The sequence below is a fragment of the Schistocerca americana genome, chromosome 3 (genome assembly GCF_021461395.2).
Source record: "Schistocerca americana isolate TAMUIC-IGC-003095 chromosome 3, iqSchAmer2.1, whole genome shotgun sequence".
NCBI classification, from domain to species: Eukaryota; Metazoa; Arthropoda; class Insecta; order Orthoptera; family Acrididae; genus Schistocerca; species Schistocerca americana.
The window spans coordinates 327,214,806-327,226,838 of NC_060121.1; positions in this window are offsets into that span (position 1 = coordinate 327,214,806).

The window sequence follows — 12,033 nt, forward strand, 5'->3', positions numbered from 1 at the left end:
GGAATTGACTCCATTAATCCTTCAGGGCTGTCCATAAATCCGTAAGCTTGTAAGTAGGCTGTTTAGGTTTTTATATTAGTAACGCCACGTAGCGCTCTGTATGAAAATTATGGGCTGTGCTGTGTGCAGTCTGTGGCTGGTTAGCATTGTTGTAATGTTCGCTATTGTAGTGTTGGGCAGTTGGCTGTTAACTGCGCGTAGCGTTGCGCAGTTGGAGGTGAGCCGCCAGCAGTGGTGGATGTGGGGAATGAGATGGCGCAGTTTTGAGAGCGGATGATCTGGACAGAGACAGTAAATTTGTAAGACTGGATGTCATGAACTGCTATATATATTATGACTTTTGAACACTATTAAGGTAAAAACATTGTTTGTTCTCTATCAAAATCTTTCATTTGCTAACTATGCCTATCAGTAGTTAGTGCCTTCAGTAGTTTGAATCTTTTATTTAGCTGGCAGTAGTGGCGCTCGCTGTATTGCAGTAGATCGAGTACCGAAGATTTTTGTGAGGTAAGTGATTTGTGAAAGGTATAGGTTAATGTTAGTCAGGGCCATACTTTTGTAGGGATTATTGAAAGTCAGATTGCGTTGCGCTAAAGATATTGTGTGTCAGTTTAGTGTTGATCAGAATAAGTAAAGAGAGTAATGTCTGAGTACGTTCAGTTTTGCTCATCTGTTTGAAAAGCAAATAATGTAAGAGGTTTAGCAGCACACTAAATCATTGATTTTTCTAAGGGAAAGTTTCAAGCTTACGAGGGGATGGGGATCTCGTACGAACAGCACATTGCAATGTATTCCATATGTGCTCAATAACGCTCTTGTCTGGGGAGTCTAGTGGCCAGCGGAAGTGTTTAACTCAGAAGAGTGTTCCTGTAGCCACTCTGTAGCAATTCTGGACGTGTGTGGTGTCACATTGTCCTTCTGGAATTGCCCAAGTCCGTCGGCATGCACAATGGACATGAATGGATGCAGGTGATCAGACAGGATGCTTATGTACGTGTCACCTGTCAGAGTCGTATCTAGACGTATCAGGGGTCCTATATCACTCCAACTGCACATGCCCATAACGTTGCAGAGTCTCCAACAGCTTTAACAGTCCCCTACTGACATTCAGGGTCCATGGATTCATGAGATTGTCTCCATACCCGTACACGTCCATCGACTCGATGCAATTTGGAACGAGAGCAGTCCGCCCAGGCAACATGTTTCCAGTCATCAACATTACAATTTCGGCCTTGACGGACCCAGGCGAGTTCTAAAGCTTTGTGTCGTGCACTCATCAAGGGTACACGAGTGGGCCACCGGCTCCGAAAGCCCATGCCAATGATATTTCGTTGAATAGTTCGCACGCTGACACTTGTTGATGGACCGGGCGGAGTGGCCGTGCGGTTCTAGGCGCTACAGTCTGGAGCCGAGCGACCGCTACGGTCGCAGGTTCGAATCCTGCCTCGGGCATGGATGTGTGTGGTGTCCTTAGGTTAGTTAGGTTTAATTAGTTCTAAGTTCTAGGCGACTGATGACCTCAGAATTGAAGTCGCATAGTGCTCAGAGCCATTTGAACCATTTGAACTTGTTGATGGCCCAGCACTGTAACCTGCAGCAGTTCGCGGAAGGGTTGCACTTCTGTCACGTTGAACGATTCTCTTCAGTCGTCGTTGGTCCCGTTTTTGCAGGATCTTTCTCCAGCCACAGTGATGTCGGATCTTTTGCGGGATTCTTCATATTCATGGTACACGAGTGAAAATCCTCACTTCATCGCTGCGTCGGAGATGCTGTGTCCCATCGTTCCTGCGCCGACTATAACGTCACGTTCAGACTCACTTAAATCTTGATTACCTTCCATTATAGCAGCAGTAATCGATCTAACAACTGCGCCAGACACTGATTGTCTTATGTAGGTACTTGCCGACAGCTGCGCTGATTTCTGCCTGTTTACGCATCTTTGAATACGCATGCCTATACCAGTTTCTAGAGTGTATCTGTCACTTACGTCTGGCACCTCAATGTTGAAAATCGAGGCAACAAGCACGGAAAGGTGGCGTGCAGTAAAAACCAACGGAGAGAACGAAGACGGTTACCCTTCAAGTTCTAGCGGATGAACGAGGAAAACGCGGGGAACACACTTGGTTAAATGCTATTGGTAGCTACTCAGAACCTCAGCAATGCCTGTGCCTCAGCGTTATGCACGCAAGTACGATTCATGGGGTCCACTGCACTCTGGCTTTCCATCGGAGACTTAAAAATGATTTCATAATGAAATATTTTCAGAAGAGTTTTCATATCCTATTTCACGCCCTTAGGAGTTGATTTCCAAAACAACCTAACAACGTATGATTTTTATTTCCAATCGAGAAGTGAAATAGCAGTTTTCATAGATGTAGCTTTAAAAATGTATAGTAGTACTGTAATAATACTTTACTCTCGATAAGAATACCACACCTGTTTTACCCCCTTAGTGACTGAATTTCCAAAAATGCTGAAGGAGGTATTTTGATTTTCTGAGAAATCAAATAGCAATTTTCGTATTTCTAATTTCAAAGTTGCCTTCATAATGACATATTAAAAAATAAGACTTTCATCCTCCAACCTCACTTCTGTAGTGGTGGAATTTCGAACTATCTCTTACTAAGACATACCTTGAGTACGAGATAAATCAGTGTATCAGTCAGGCTCTATCTCACCCCTTTATGGGTTGAACTTCTAAAGACAACGAATACGTAATGTTCTGTTTCTCACTGAGAAACCAAATTCAATAGATTTAGCTTTAAAAATGCTTCCCTTATGAAATATTTTCATATAACTTTCATTCTGTGTTTCAACCCCTTGAGGGCTGAATTTCCAAAAACACTCAAATATGTATTGTTTCCCTTTCCAACCGAGACGTCAAATACCAAGTTTCATAGATGGTTTAGTAGTCTTTTTAATAATGATTTATTTTAAAAATGTTCAGTCGCTATTTCACCCAGATAATAGCTAAATTTTCAAAAATTACGAAACACTTATTTCTTTACTTCTGACTGAGAAATCAAATATCAGTTTTCGTAGTTATAGCTTCAAAATTGTCACAATAGAGATATATTTTCATAAAACCTTTATCCCCTCTTTCACCCCATTAGGAATGGAAATTGGAAAAACCTCTTTTCAAACGCGTCGTGTAAGAAGTGTAAGATCAACATCCTCCCCAAATTTTAAGTTTCTACCCTTAGCGGTTTGGGCTGGGCAATGATGAGTTAGTCACTCAGTCAGGACGTTTCCTTTTATACACAAAGATTAATTTATACATATCGTCTGTAGAACCACAGTTACTGATTTAAAAAAAAGTGAATCGCTGCCACCTCACGGTGAACAGTTTCTCCTGATTTAACCGGAATAGATCAAATATACATGAAAATCGACCTGGACTGTTTCCGGAAAGAAGCGGTATGAAGACTTGTACATAATTAGTAGTTAAGGTGGGATGTCACTGACCGATTTTAGCCTGGTATCCGCCTACATCACTACAGTGTTTATAGCTGGTGGCAATGTCGTTAGGTAATATCAACATATATATTTTTCCTTCCTCTGTAAGACATAATTTCGTGCCGTTTCTTTTCAATTATGCTGGTTTCCATGCTGATCATTAAGTGTTCAACCTGTGCATAAATAGGCTGGGTGCCATTATTTATTCTAATGGTTACAGAAGGACGCAGGCTAGGACTTTGTGTCAGTATTTTATTTAGGAAATAATTTCTCATGTAAACTGAAGAATGCGTTGATTTCAGTGAAAATGAGTCTTGACGTACATATGTGACTGTTGTTTAGTGTGTGTCTTTATTGTATGCATCATTTGCAGTTACTGAGGACTGTTTCGGAGCAGTATCTAATATTTCCTTTTATAAATTCCTTTCTTCCCTTTGTACCCGCCTGTAATTTGAGATAGGCCGCATTTCAGCCATCTGGCCTTTTTAAGCACTTGCATGTCTTTTTAGGATCTCTGGGCAATAAAGCACTAGCGTTGTTGCCTCATCAGTTCCCCTGTGGTCATTAGGTTTCAGCTGATCTGAAAATTCTATTAACTGCACCATGCAATTTAACCCTCTTCTCCACAAAGTAGTAAAGTTCCTTCTTGGTTGCGAAACTCTATCAACAATGACATCATTTACAAATCTGATGAACTGCTCCAAGTGAAAGTTATTTACCAATAACTACATTCATTTAAAATAATCCAGCGCAATTGTCAAACTTTGTCGTTCACGTCGTCAACCGACGGACACCTTGCATCCATTTCAGATAGATTATTTGTAGTTCCCGAACTCGTAGAAATTTTCAGTTCTATTAATTGAGTTTTACAAAAAATCTCCGGAAGTGTCTTCACTTTGATTGCTTTCATAGCTCACAATCTATATCTATCTGCCTGTAATTTATCTTTCACTTTCCACTGTTCATATATATATATATATATATATATATATATATATATATATATATATAAAGGCTTAAGCGCTGAGGATGACACGGCGGCTAGTCGGTATTTGGGGCTGTAAAAGTTGTTCGGACGGTGTATATATATGTAGGGTGGTCCATTGATCGTGACCGGGCCAAATATCTCTCGAAACAAGCGTCAAACGAAAAAACTACAAAGAACGAAACTTGTCTAGTTTGAAGGGGAAACCAGATGGCGCTATGGTTGGCTCGCTAGATGGCGCTGCCATAGGTCAAACGGGTATCAACTGCGTTTTTTTTAAATAGGAACCTCCATTTTTATTACATATTCGTGCAGTACGTAAAGAAATATGAATGTTTCAGTTGGACCACTTTTTACCCTTTGCGATAGATGACGCTGTAATAGTCACAAACACATGGCTCACAATTTTAGACGAACAGTTGGTAACAGGTAGGTTTTTTTAAATTAAAATACAGAACGTAGGTACGTTTGAACATTTTATTTCGGTTGTTCCAATGTGATAGATGTACCTTTGTGAACTTATCATTTGTGAGAACGCATGTTGTTGCAGCGTGATTGCCTGTAAATACCACATTAATGCAGTAAATGCTCAAAATGATGTCCGCCAACCTCAATGCATTTGGCAATACGTGTAACGACATTCCTCTCAACAGCGAGTAGTTCGCCTTCCGTAATGTTCACACATGCACTGACAATGCGCTGACGCATGTTGTCAGGAGTTGTCGGTAGATCGCAATAGCAAATATCCTTCAACTTCCCCCACAGAAAGAAATTCGGGGACGACAGATGCGGTGAACGTGCGGGTCATGGTATGATGCTTCGACGATCAATTCACCTGTCATGAAATATGCTATTCAATACCGCTTCAACCGCACGCGAGCTATGTGCCGGACATCCATCATGTTGGAATTACATCGCCATTCTGTCACGCAGTGAAACGTAGTAACATCGGTAGAACATTACGTAAGAAATCAGCATACATTGCACCATTTAGATTGCCATCGATAAAATGGGGGCCAATTATCCTTCCTCCCAAAATGCCGCACCATAAATTAACCCGCCAAGGTCGCTGATGTTCCACTTGTCGCAGCCATCGTGGATTTTCCGTTGCCCAATAGTGCATATTATGCCGGTTTACGTTACCGCTGTTGGTGAACGACGCTTCGACGCTAAATAGAACGCGTGCAAAAAATCTGTTCATCATCCCGTAATTTCTCTTGTGCCCAGTGGCAGGACTGAACATGACGTTCAAAGTCGTCGCCTATGCAATTCAAAAATGGCTCTGAGCACTATGGGACTCAACATCTTTGGTCATCAGTCTCCTAGAACTTAGAACTACTTAAACCTAACTAACCTAAGGACAGCACACACATCCATGCCCGAGGCAGGATGCGAACCTGCGACCGTAGGAGTCTCGCGGCCTATGCAATTCCTGGTGCATAGAAATATGGTACGGGTGCAATCGATGTTGATGTAGCATTCTCAACGCCGACGTTTTTGAGATTCCCGATTATCACGCAGTTTGTCTGCTACTGATGTGCGGATTAGCGCGACAGCAGCTAAAACACCTACTTGGGCCTCATCATTTGTTACAGGTCGTGGTTGACGTTTCACATGTGGCTGAACACTTCCTGTTTCCCGTAAATAACGTAACTACCCGGCGAACGGTCCGGACACTTGGATGATGTCGTCCAAGATACCGAGCAGCATACACAGCACACGCCAATTGGGCATTTTGATCACAATAGCCGTACATCAACACGTTATCGACCTTTTCCGCAATTGGTAAACGGCCCATTTTAACACGGGTAATGTATCACAAAGCAAATACCGTCCGTACTGGCGGAATGTTACGTGATGCCATCTATCACAAAGCGAAAAAAGAGGTCCAATTGAAACATTCATATTTCTTTACGTACTACACGAATATGCAATAATAAATGGGGGTTCCTATTTTAAAAAACGCAGTTGATATCCGTTTGACCTATGGCACTATGGCAGCTCCATCTAGCGGGCCAAACATAGCGCTATTTGGTTTCTCCCTTCAAACTGGACGAGTTCTTTGTAGTTTCTTCGTTTGTTGACGCTTATTTCGAGAGATATTTGTCCCGATCACGATCAATGGACCACCATATATATATATGCCAACCGCCTTGCCCCATTTGTAACACCGCTTCCCACCAAGTCACCAAAGTTAGGTGCTACCAGGCCAGACTAATGCTTGGATGGGCCACCGTCTGGGTCTGCCGTGTGCTGTTGGCAAGTGAGTTGCACTCAGGCCATGTGAGGGCAATTGAGGAGATACTTGATTGAGAAGTAGCGGCACCAGTCACGAAAACTGAAACGACCGGGAAAGTGGTGTGATGACCACATACTCCTCCGTTTCCAAATGGTCAAATGTTCAAACATGTGTGAATTGCTAAGAGACCAAACTGCTGAGGTCATCGGTCCCTAGACTTACACACTACGTAAACTAACTGAAACTAACTTATGCTAAGAACAACACACACACATGCCCGAGAGAGGACTCGAACTTCCGGCGGGGGGCCGCACAGTGCGTGGCATGGCGCCTCTAACCGCGCTGCCATTCCGCGTGACTCCTCCTCGCTCCAGTGACGCTTAAGGGTGAGGATGACATGGCGGACGGTCGGTACCTTTTGGGCCATCAAAGCTGTTCGGATGGCGTTTTTTTCTTTATGTACAGGGTGTATCAAAAAGAATCATGTGATTTGCCACGTCGATGTTTCTGAAACTAATAAACGTATACCATGAATTTTGTTTTCTGATGAACGGGAAACTCAAAAAGTTTTTTTTCCATACCTTATCACAGGTGTTCGATATGCCCCCCCCCCCTCTTTTGAGATTCATGGCATTTGTCACTGCGATATTCAAATATTCTCACACTGCAGCGGGCTGCCACAGCTGCTGTTATGCGATGTCTCATTTCATTCATTGTTGATGGTAATAGAGAAACATAAACAGCGCCTTTTTTAAATCCCCAAAAGAAATAATCACATACAATCAGGTCCGGTGGCCTCGGAGGCATGTAACGTAAGGCTGAATCATTTGGTCCAGTGCGAACGATCGATCGTTCAGTAATCTTTTGATTTTAAAGTTCCCGTACTTCCAGATGCCAGTGTGGCGGCGCCCCATCCTGCTGGTAAATGAAGTCTTTCGAATCACTCACCAATTGTGGGAAAATAGAGTTCTCAAGCATATAGAATTATTTGCTTCCTGTAACAGTGTTCTCGGCAAAGAAAAATAGACCACACACCTGTTCCCGTGGAACTGCACAAAACACATTACATTTTGGAGAGTCCCTCTCATGTTGTACAACTTCATGTGGTTGTTCTGTACCCCATATCTCACATTTCAGCAGTTCAGCTTTCCATTTAGATGGAATGTTGCCTCGTCACTAAATACTAAGCGTGGAAGAAATCTGACATCCATCATCTTGCCAAGAACGAAATTACAGAACTCCACAAGCTGAATTGGGAATGGTTTCATGCGTAAACGTAAACGCACACACGCCAGACCGACATCGGGACGTGTTGAACTGTCGGGCTGCACGGCGAACGGATTTCAGTGGACTCCTTGTGAAACTATGGAGGATGCTTTCGACGTCTGTGTCAGACAGTTGGAGACGGCCCAGCGATTTGCCTTTACACAAAGAACCTGTTTCTCGGAATTTTTCATGCCATCGTCTAATGCTCTGTGCTGGTGGAGGATCCGCACCACGCTCAAAGCCACGCTGAACAGTTGTTATTGATCTGCACTGCGCAAAATGCAGAACACAAAATGCTTTCAATTGTGCCGACACAATTTTTACTAGAACTCTAGTGGGCGCAGACTGCTGCTACGTAGCGGGAACCACGTAAAACTCGAGAGTTTTCTCTTTCCAACGTCTGTTGCGCACGCACGTATCTCAAATAACGTAATAGTCTGATTTTAAAAAAATCAGATGATTCTTTTTGATACTACCTGTATACAAGCTAGCGGAGAAACGCGGCCTTGCCCAGGTAATTTATAGTTGTGCATCCACGCCCGTAGCACGCAGCATCTGGCCTTGTATTTAATGTTCATGACGTCATATCTCGTGAACTGTGTTGTACCATGATATATTTTTGTAAGTACATTCTGTGGCATATGTGGATACTATCTTTAAAATATTTTGCGAATGGAGTAATAAATTTAAATGTCATGCCAGATGGCGCAGTTCGTCACTTATTTCATTGTTTATGATGGTGTATCTCCTGAACTATGTATCGGACGATGTTATAATTTTGTTTTTTCTTTAACCCGCGAGAACTCGCGCCTTTAGAAGTTCAGTGATCGGTCGCGCGTCGAGCATTTTGCTCATACTCAACAAGCAGTCTGAAACCTTCCCAAATATGTATAAAATAGTATGTTTTTGTTATCTCTATAATAAGAAATTCATATTTCACTACGTAAATTATTTATCTACAGTAGAAAAGGATCAAAATGTGTATACTGCTGATAATAATCTTAAGACAATTAAAATTGCCAGTCTTATAAAAAAAAATTGAAAAAAAAACGAAATAAATATTTCTTATTATGTAACTTTTGTCACCTAATCCTCGTCACATCTCTGAGCTTTGCGCATATCATATAATGTTCACCATTTTCATTACACAAAAAATGTTTGACACTGAATATATCCATTTTCTGTCTTCTGATTTTTACACATTGCACAAACTTGACATACAGGTATACCACTGAATTTTACAGCGCTGAAACTTCAGTTTCATTGGTAAATCTTTTAATAACTTGCTGTATAGGATAAGGCAGATTGAGGATTGTACCCCTACTCACATCTTCTTCCAGCCACGACAAAATCCTTTCTTCTTGTCTGTCCAACTATAAAAATAGAAAATAATGTTAAATGTACGTATTTCATTGATACTTAGCCGTCATAAATAGTAAAAAACACACAATGAAACATGAGCAATATACATAAAACGATATTTTAAAAATATGAAAAGGGAAATATGCGCTTAAATCGAGACTCGCGCGATAGGTAAATGCCGCACGGCGATGACCGGAGCAGCTAATGACCTCTCTGCGAGCGACAGCCGTGTATTGACACAATGACAAAAGTGTGCGCGGCTCGGGGGACGCGTAAAACCCGTCTCGCTGACGCACGGAGAGGAGGTGTACACAAGTTATTAGTGACCAGAAGAAGCTGTTGACAAAGACTGGTGGCCGGAAGCTTTGTGTCAGGTGTGTTACAGCTCATGAGAAATTCTAGAAAGCGACTGATGCACTATTTCCTATGTGGACGTACCCGAATTGATTTTGGTTTTCTGGTTTTCTGCGCAGTTCGCCGATTATCCTCGGAGGATGCCTTCCGCAGTCGAAGGCGAAACGTCAGGGGAGAGTCTTATGTACGGACCATGGCAGCTCAGCCCGGAAGTTTTAAGTGATGACAACACCTGCCGTGAAAGCCTTCATTCTATGATTAATTTTAGTTCGTTGTCGAACGGTTTTTGTTAACGTTGCTACTGGTTTCACTTTTTTATACTCTGCCCATGAGGCTCATTCTACGAGGGCAGTTCAATAAGTAATGCAACACATTTTTTTTCTGAAACAGGGGTTGTTTTATTCAGCATTGAAATACACCAGGTTATTCCCCAATCTTTTAGCTACACAACACTATTTTTCAACGTAATCTCCATTCAATGCTACGGCCTTACGCCACCTTGAAATGAGGGCCTGTATGCCTGCACGGTACCATTCCACTGGTCGATGTCGGAGCCAACGTCGTACTGCATCAATAACTTCATCATCATCCGCGTAGTGCCTCCCACGGATTGCGTCCTTCATTGGGCCAAACATATGGAAATCCGACGGTGCGAGATCGGGGCTGTAGGGTGCATGAGGAAGAACAGTCCACTGTAGTTTTGTGAGCTCCTCTCGGGTGCGAAGACGTGTGAGGTCTTGCGTTGTCATGAAGAAGGAGAAGTTCGTTCAGATTTTTGTGCCTACGAACACGCTGAAGTCGTTTCTTCGATTTCTGAAGAGTAGCACAATACACTTCAGAGTTGATCGTTTGACCATGGGGAAGGACATCGAACAGAATAACCCCTTCAGCGTCCCAGAAGACTGTAACCATGACTTTACCGGCTGAGGGTATGGCTTTAAACTTTTTCTTGGTAGGGGAGTGGGTGTGGCGCCACTCCATTGATTGCCGTTTTGTTTCAGGTTCGAAGTGATGAACCCATGTTTCATCGCCTGTAACAATCTTTGACAAGAAATTGTCACCCTCAGCCACATGACGAGCAAGCAATTCCGCACAGATGGTTCTCCTTTGCTCTTTATGGTGTTCGGTTAGACAACGAGGGACCCAGCGGGAACAAACCTTTGAATATCCCAACTGGTGAACAATTGTGACAGCACTACCAACAGAGATGTCAAGTTGAGCACTGAGTTGTTTGATGGTGATCCGTCGATCATCTCGAACGAGTGTGTTCCCACGCTCCGCCATTGCAGGAGTCACAGCTGTGCACGGCCGGCCCGCACGCGAGAGATCAGACAGTCTTGCTTGACCTTGCGGCGGTGATGACACACGCTTTGCCCAACGACTCACCGTGCTTTTGTCCACTGCCAGATCACCGTAGACGTTCTGCAAGCGCCTATGAATATCTGAGATGCCCTGGTTTTCCGCCAAAAGAAACTCGATCACTGCCCGTTGTTTGCAACGCACATCCGTTACAGACGCCATTTTAACAGCTCCGTACAGCGCTGCCACCTGTCGGAAGTCAATGAAAATATACGAGACGAAGCGGGAATGTTTGAAAATATTCCACAAGAAATTTCCGGTTTTTTCAACCAAAATTGGCCGAGAAAAAAAATGTGTTGCATTACTTATTGAACTTCCCTCGTACAACAGAGTCAACGTGTGTTTCGTCTCTTATTGTCCTCTGTTCATACGTACAATGGCACCTGCCATAACGTGCAATTTGCATAACGAGCAAATCAAATTATAAGAAAATGACTATCTTAAAGAGCGATCTTTCGCGTAACGAGTGATGCTGGTTTAGTGTGACGTCACCAGCCGTTCGCCCGTGGTGGGGGAAACGTTCAAGAATATGAACATCTTTCGTTGTCGGCAGCGGGATTTGAACAATGTCTTTAGTACATACTGCATTCTGGCTTTAGCACTCTTTCTGCTACCATCTTGGTGAAGCTTGTGATCACACGTTGTTCTAAACTTGTGTTCACACATTGTTTTTCTGCGTGCAAATTTTAATAACCTTCCTAGAAATGTCCCAGAAGATAAAGCCACAAGAACACGACCACTAGAGAAAGAAAATGACCGTAGAAAAGAAATGAAAAATCACTGAAAAACGCGAACGTGGTGTGAGCGTTGTTGATTTAGTACGCACATACAATCGGTCAACGTCAACTATTTGCACTATCCGCAAGAACAAGGACAAGATTAAGAGGATAGATGCTTCAATGGGAGCCACGAGAATATTTAAACAACGGTTTCGTGTTATGGACAATGTCGAAAGGTTGCTATTTATTGGGATAAATGACAAGCAATTGCAGGGTGACACTATTAACGAGAA